Source organism: Castanea sativa, chromosome 3 (genome assembly GCF_040712315.1).
Source record: "Castanea sativa cultivar Marrone di Chiusa Pesio chromosome 3, ASM4071231v1".
Classification (NCBI taxonomy): Eukaryota; Viridiplantae; Streptophyta; class Magnoliopsida; order Fagales; family Fagaceae; genus Castanea; species Castanea sativa.
The window spans coordinates 1695562-1704191 of record NC_134015.1 but is presented as its reverse complement, the minus strand read 5'-3'; the positions used below and the strand labels follow the sequence as shown (position 1 = coordinate 1704191).

General features: G+C 34.3%; 1 long non-coding RNA gene across 1 annotated transcript; it reads left to right on the top strand.

Moving 5' to 3' along the window:
• The first annotated feature begins 4982 nt into the window (after positions 1-4982).
• LOC142627770 (uncharacterized) lies at positions 4983-5925 on the top strand. Its single transcript, XR_012842937.1, has 3 exons — positions 4983-5011; positions 5122-5265; positions 5828-5925. It is a non-coding gene; the product is annotated as an uncharacterized LOC142627770 (long non-coding RNA).
• Positions 5926-8630: the final 2705 nt, after the last annotated feature.

The window sequence follows — 8630 nt, the reverse complement described above, 5'->3', positions numbered from 1 at the left end:
TAGGATGATGAAGTAGAGCACCTATGATCTCTTTGTTTTTGGGCTCATCAATTTTAGCTACAGGTTCAGATTTTTGGATGATTATGGTGAAAGATGATTTGCATTTGTGTGCGTGTCTGTAAAGTTCATTCTCAGCTTGATTCAGCATTGCAAGATTGATAACAAGATTGTGCAAATAGACAGTTGAGGTAACTTCTTCTGTCACTTCTTTTATTTTGCAAAATATGAATATAAAATTTGAAAAAAAAATCAACTAAACATTTTAATTGCCCGCCAAAATTTCCCAAAGAAAAAAAAAATGCTACTTGATTAATTTATCTGGTTCTCAGTAATTTGAATTAGGCAATTTATATTATATATTGTTGTACTTATACACATAACTAGCATGCATAGCATCTGGTTCCTTACTTCCTTAGATTCGTTTAACTGCTTCATAGGTTCAATATATATCCATATTAACATCCTTTAAAATGTCAGTCATTTCCATATATATAAAGAAAACAACTCCAACGTCTACCTCTTTCTCATTCATTTCCTGTTAAATTTTTATATATTTGGGTCTTGCTTATTTTCTTGATCTAAGGCTACGTATATAAGACTAATCTCAAATAACTCATATGGTTTTCTTTTGGGCATGTAGAAAGACAATGATGAAATAGTTCCTGTGATCTCTGTGTTTCCAGGTTCATGAGTTATGGCTTCAAGTAGAGATTTTTGGATAATGATGGTGAAAGATGATTTTTGTTTGTGTGTGTTGACAAAGTTCATTCTTGGCATGATTTAGTGTTGCTAGTCAAATCTAGTCCTTGGGCATCTTCTTTTATTTTGCTAAATTTATCAACTAATATTCTAATCGATTGCCAAACAGTCCCACAAATTTAAAATCTAATAACAAGTTTAATTAGATTCTGAGTAATCTATACTACTATTTAGGCGATTTGTATTTTGCCATATTCACATAACTAGCAAAGCATGTGGTTTCTTATATTCGGTTATCCTATGATGTATCTACAATTGTTTCTACTAATAAAAAATGATCACGGTGACAAATCTTACTCATTTGCATATAGAGAAAACAACTCCAATTGCTCTTGCTAATTTCCTTCAGTTTGGGCATGTAGAATCTTGGGAGGTGGTTGTTTAACAAAGACAGAAGAAAATGACAAAGAAGAGGATGACGAAGAAGAGCACGCTGAAGAAGAGGACCTATGATTTCTGTGTTTCTAGGTTCATGATTTTAGCTTCAAGTAAAGATTTTTGGATGATGATGCTGAAAGATGATTTGTTTGTGGGCAAAGTTCATTCTTGGCTTGATTCAGTGATGGAGCAAATTGTGACCCATGGATGCACATTTTAGAGAACGCTACAGAAGAAACTTCTTTATCAGTTCATATGGTAGCATGGAAGGGTATCATGGCCATTTCCTGAGTAATCCATATTATATGGTGGCAGATGAAAGGTGAGCAAGGTAGTTGACCAATTTTCAACTTTTGTAATTTCTAGCCTTATGTTTTAGGGTATGAAATATAGTTTGCCAATTTTCATGGGTTAATGTTACAGACATAGGTGATCGAGTACAAAGGTGTGTAGAGAGTGGGAGAGAAAGGAATGTTATCACTAGGAGTGGAGGGCATGAGCTGAAAAATGCCACACTTCCCCCCCCCCCCCCCCCCATCAGCAGTTGCGCAATCCATGGGTTAATGTTACAGAACATTGGATTGATGTTTTTCATGAGGATGGCAGGGGGTGGATGGTTAGTTGTAAAGATGCTCTTGATGTTGAGGATGATTTGGGGACTGCTTCAAGTATCAGGAGAAGGGATGATCCTAATTTTGGCCATTGTGTACCATTGGAAGCACTTTTGTTGATTGCTCTTTTTTCAAGTGCAAGGACAGCTAGGGAGAAGTATGCTGCTTGGATGCTATAGTTGAGCAGCGACAACCAAGGAGGAGAGGCTCAAATGGAAGCTAGTTCAAAGGGTGTGCAGGGGGTTATTGTCTCAATGGATAATCGACATATTTTGCTGGATCTTTATAAAGGAAATTGTAGCAGCTGGAAGTTGATTTAAGAGCATTCAGGGAATCTTTAATTAATGTTTGGTAGAAATATGTTGATAGAAGAATATTAGATGGGGTATCAAATTTTTTTCAGGTAACAGTTAAATACTATAATGCATCTTGGCAGAGTAGTTAGCTTCTATCTTTCTATCTTAGTATCTTTTCTTCATAATGAATTAAAAAGAATATGACAAAAAATTTCTCCTTTCCCCTTGATCCATCACTTCCATACTACAGGGGGTGGCTATGGCCATGACTACCTACCCTTTATCTGAAGTCCAACCATGCTGACCAATGGATGCACATAGACTCAGTTAGACTTCAAACAATTGGTAAGCTTATGAAGAATTGATATAATGTTGCACATTTGTAGTTTAAAATGTGACATTAAAATGCCTTTTTTTTTTTTTAAATTAAAAAAAAAAAGGAGAAATTTTTTGCTAGGTTTAAGGTAAGGCATCCTATAATTGATTGGACACCTTTCTTCATGAAGACCTTATTTTGCCCATTCAAGTGACAGTATTTTTAAATTTCTATTCCCTGCTAGATTAAAAAACTAGTCCCAACAAGCTAATGTCTACCTTTATCAAGATTGACTCTTATTGTTTTTGTGTGTGTGTGTGTGTTATATTGGGAAGGATGCCATCTATTGTTCCTAAAAGACTGAAATTGATGAAGTTAATACACTATAAAATTTAGTCACTTAATTCAGGTCCAGAGGAGAGCTAGTAATGAACCATTAGTAGAAGTAATAAAAAAAAAGACTTGTCAATTAGGGAAGTAAAAGAGCATGACTTTAGATAGGATAGAATGGAGGAAAAGAATTCATATGGCTGACCCTTTCTAAACTTTTGAGGATCCATAACCAATCCCAAATTTTAGGACTAAGGCTCTGTTGTTATTGTTGATAATTCACTTGTTTCTTATACTATAGAGTATAGAAGGCTCATCTCTAGATTTATTATTATTATATATATATATACACACACACACACACACACATATACCCCCACATTGGATCATGATTTCCTTTACTTTTCCACCAATCTTTAGAATTTAAAATGCAAAATATCAATGCAATTTCAATATTTAAGTATTAGACACAGACTAATTATAATTAACAATAAAGACAAACAATATTAAGAGTAGAAGTCTGATTTATTTGGGCCTATGGCTAACAATTAAAATGAAGATATTGCATAAACTGAAAATTTGCTTACTAGTTACATCAATTGTTTTATGTTATCCGCTCATATTCTCGTTCCTTTAATTTGTTTATTATTGCAGGTTTAACTCAAAACTTTGGTCCATGTGGTAAGCAGTAAGCACATCTTGCTTAAAAGGGAATTGTTATATTAATAACTGAAATTTTATTCTATGGCACCATTATTGGAAGAGCATGAGATGTTAGTGGTACCTTTGATACTGTCTGTAAGGTTGAAATTTATTAACCATTTTGTTGGCTTTATTTCGTGCCAATTTGCTTGTAATTCAGGACTTAGAAACCCTGTTTTTAGGTGAGATTCATGTAAGGGTAGTGTGTGAGAGAGTGTGAAGAAATGCTTAAAACTGTGCAGTGAAGCAGGAACTCGCGGCTGGATCTCGCGGGTGACTCGCGGCTTACAAGCTGCCAGTGATGCACACGTGTGAAGCATGCAGGGGGAGCTGAAGGGTCACACTAGCTGTTGTACTACAGGACAAAATCTCCAGCTGGCCAGACAGTTAGCTTGCGACTCAAACTCGCGACTCGTTCCAGTCACGAGCTTAAGTCGCTAGAATACCCTGTTTGGCAAAAACCGACTTTTCACATTCCAAACACACACCAGTATAAATACCCTTTATACCCACGATATGTAGAGAGCTTCTAGAGAGAATTTTAAGAGAGAAACCCTAGAGGAAAACAAGATTGATTCATCCACAATCTTCACATAGAAACTCTTCAAATTCCTCTACTCTCTTCCTCTCCATTGTTAAATTCTTGAGAGGCACATTACCAAAACCTTTTCTCACCGTACCCATATATATGAGAGAACTGTTTGGTACTTTGGGAAGTAATTAGGAAGAGACCAATTTCATATTGGTTAATGCTATGGGCTATAACGGGATCTGGTAAGCTAAAGAAGAAATAGGTTCGGTACAACCTCGTTGGAGTAGGAGCTTGGAGGGCTTAGGTACACTGGGTAGATTAGGCTTGGAGGGTCTTCTGTTGTCCATGTATCCCAATTACATTCTTTAGTGGATTATTGTCCGCTTGGAGGGCAGCGGAGGGGTTTTACGCCGAGGGCTTCGGTTCCTCTTTGATAACACATCGTTGTGTTGTTCTTGTGTTTGCATCTCTCTTCTCTTAATCTTTGCCATTTAATTTTTGCTGTGGATGTGATTTTATTTGGTTGAGATTGTTTATCAATTCTGTGTTAAGCTTATGTTCATATTCCGCACATTTGTTGTTTGATATTAAGCTTGAATTGGTAATTTGTAATTTGGGGGTCTAAACGTTCATAGTGTTTTATACGCTATTTGAACTTTCACTGTCTACAGCATTCAGGTTCCAGTAATCCACTAAAAAGACCTCCCTTGCCATTATTAACTTTAAGATTTAACTTTACATAGCTGCCTCTACCTTGGAAACTGCTCCAATATATCTGTTTGATTTAATCATTTTCACACAGTTCAAGAGTGGCTTTTGTGGTTTATGAGATATTGCAATTTGATTTACCATTTTTATTAGCTTTTTGTGTTATGGAGTTAAAATTGGAGTTTTTTTTAGTTCCCTAATTTTAAAAGGACTGGACTACGTAATATCAAGAAGTTGCTACAAAATTATAATTTATACATTTGAAATTTGTGTTAAAAAGAGTACTCTTCTCTGTAGGAAATTTGCAGTATACACAAAAGCTTTTGTGGCTGAACCTCCAAAAATCACTGACAATGTCATATCTAGCTCGTCTCCTAGTGTAATCTTCAATTTAATCTCAAAACAATCTTAATTTATTTATCACTTGTGATTCAGATCATAGACAAAGCCGTTTAGATTTAACATATACAGTACGGACAAATTATTTAGGTCAGAGGAGGAAGATCAATCCCAAAGAGAAAACCCCATCAGGAAGGTTGAGGATTTAGCTGCGGAACAAAATGAGCATGAGCTCTACGCGTTCACTCCCAAAGGAAAGTGAGGAAGATAAAGCCACTCAAAATATTATATATGGTATATTTTTCCCTTAACTTTTTTTTTTTGGTAAATATATTTTTCCCTTAACTTCTGTTTTGTTCGTTTGATTTCTAATTCCATAGTTATTGCTACTTCTCATTTATATAAAGTGTTTGGTAGCTCTGTTTTTAAAATGATATTTTCTGGGTTATTTTTATGCGCCAAATCTTGCTTAGGAATTAAATGTGTTGCAATGCGTAGTAGTAAAGTTTACTATATAATTGACACTCTACTGCAGGAAATAGTCTGTCCTACAATGTGAACCTAATTTTTAAAAATAATATTAAAAAAAAACCAAAAACTAAAGAGTCATTCTGATTACTTTTTAATTTCTCATGTGTTGCTCCTGATGCTCATCCCTTGTTTAATGCTTATACTTTGAAATTCCTCTTAACGTGTTATAGCTCCTCTCAATAGAGGTTAGACTACTATATATTTATTTTAGACCGTTAACATTGTTGTTCTTTGTGATTAAAAGTATTATAATTCTAATCATTTAAAAAAGTATGCTTTCTTTGCAAAGTTCTTGCTTCTAATGATGTTTGTTACCCTGAATAAGCCCTAAATCCCTGCCACTAGGAAAAAGTTAGTCACTTTACAAGAGACCTCGGAGGGCGGAGAAAATATTTTCAGCAAGCACTTGGGTATGCAAGCATGGATTTTCAACTGCCAAAGGAAGTAAGTTTTCCCTTTTTACTTAGTACTATTGCCAATGACCAATTCTCAGTTTTGTCCTTCAATTATTGCTCTATCTGGCATGCAAATCTTAGTTTCTTATATCTTTCTCTACATTAATTTGTGGGTATGGTTGTCATTCATGGTTCAGATCAAAGATGAAGCTCGTTAAGCTAGCAGCCAGCTAGTGTTTAGAGTTCTAAGCGTGGAGAATGGTGGTCTGCTACAGCCAATATTGTCCATTGTGGCCTCATTGTGGCTTATGTGGAAGGTTTGCATTTTTCCTTTCTGCCCCCACCCGCTCCCTCATATTGAAGGTGCTTTTCTGTAGCTTTTCTAAGAAGAAAGATTAGGGCACTGGTCATGTCCAGAACAAGGGTAAAAATAACAATTGGCGTAGTATTTGCACTTAAATTTTTTATTCTAAAACAGTTCAAAAGATTCATTATAATTTGCATAGAATTGATAATCAACATAGTGACATGATCATTTTTAAGTTGTTAGTTAATTTCTTGCTAGTGAAATGCTTGTTTGGAAGCTGCCGATGTGGTACCGTTTGTTTGACATTATTTTCTGATCCTGTGCAGTGCTGCATATTCAGGATGCTGTTTCTAGTTCCAACATGAATGTTGCTGGTTGAAAGGTGTTGGCCTCTTCGCAATCATTGCTGGTGTGAGTTTACTCAGTTGGTACAAGTAATCAATTTCAAGAAAAGCCAAGAAATCCCCCCCTTTTATTTTTGTGGAAATTAGGCTTTTTAATGTTCATTAGTGGGTAATCTGCACAACTTGTTGGTAATTGTACTAAAATACTCATGCCATCTCTCTCGAAGATGAGATAAATTACCCATGCTATCTCTCTCGAAGAGCTAGCAAGAATCCATAGTACGTCAAGTTTACAATGTTTGAGATTACTCATAATGCCCTGAAAGCAGCCAACCATAAATTCAATTAGTTCCAAAGAAAATTATAGCTGTGCAAGTGAATAAGCCCATGAAGAGTACGTACATCCCTGCTCTGTTGTAACATATGGTAGAACTGTTGAGCAGTTATTTATGCCCAAGAAGATCACGGCAACATACATTGAACAAATTCTGCTGGTTATTCCTAAAAGTTGAGTAACAAGAAGATCAATAAAGTTAATTACTCAAAGTAAACAGTATTACTAAAAGAAAATGAAAGTGGGTCTATGATTAATTTTATTGGGCACATGTACATGTACGTATGATTCAAGTCCATGTTGCAGATTGAAACGCAACGTTTTGGTTCAACTCAGCGCACCATTTTGTTAAAGGAACACGGTGTCTATTGGGCACATGTATGTACGTGTGTTAAAGAGCAAGCTTGTCACGTGTATCATTAAAATACTAGTTGTTAAATTGTAGTTGGTTAAGTTTGTTTGTTTGCTTGTTAGGGTAGTACCGGCTACTCTCTTTTTTTTTTTCTTTTTTTTTTTTGAACTGAGATAGTAACGGCTACTAAAAGTTAGTATGTTAGAAAAACAAATTGGTAGTTATAAAGAAAGGAGAATTTGAATCCTTGAAATACTCTTGACTGTTAGAGGATGGATTAAGTTATTTGCTTTTCTAGTCCTGTCAATGAAAGTTTCAGTTTTCTCTCTAATCGTTTCTCTAAGCATAGAATTTAATAGTTTAATTTGTAGATTAATTAATTGACACTTCTTTATGCACAAAATTTTTAGGGGTCTAAGGAGGAAAATGTTCAAGCGGACATTTTTTTTTTCTCATAACTCAATGTAAGTTAGCTTGATCCATCAGTACCTATACAGAGCAAAGTATTCTTTTAAAGATAGAATTTAGGCTCCTAAAAAAAAAAAAAAGAGAAGAAGAAGAAGAAGAAAAAATTTAGGTGCTATACCCTACTCCTATTAAATTTAAACACATGTCGGTTTTGATCAATGTGGTATGGATAATGTTATATTCTTTTAATAATAATAATAATAATTAAAAATTCAATGCAATTATGTGGTTGAATTTGATTGAGAGCCTAATATAAATGAATGAGAATAGGTTACTAGAGTGGGGCAATGTAGTGAGAGCTAGAGATGGTGCAAGCAGGCTTTGACTTGGATTTTCTTCTTGAGGCTAAGCTTGAAGCTTTGGAGGTTAGGATTGCTGACTTGAAGAAGCTGTTGGGGCTGCGTTTATGCATGAAGTGCTGGTCGTGTTTGTTATCATGTAAGGGGCCTTCAAAGCTTAAAAATGTTTTTTTTTTATTTATCAAATTTTTAAGTAAAGGGTTTGGTACTTGCTACTTATCAATTTATAAGGTAATATTGTATGTTTGTTTTTTGTCAGTCTTTGAAGTATTTCGTTACATGGAAATGTGTGAAGTACACATGGTGATCATCAGGCAAGAAGAAGAGAAAAACCCTTCTCAAAATGATGTTAACAAAGTATAGTTGATATAATATATTAGATTTTTTGTTTCTTAAAAATAATATATATATATATATATATATATATATATATATATAAATTAGACTTTTTAAATTAAACTATCTATATTTGTTATTTGAAAGTGTTTGAAATTTTGTAATTTTTTTTTAATAAACAGTGATTTTACATTCAATTATTATATAAAACGTAATATTTTGTAAATAACATAATGAGTAGTTGGAATTTGTTTCTAGTGCTTATTATAAATGGTTCATCATCTATACATCTT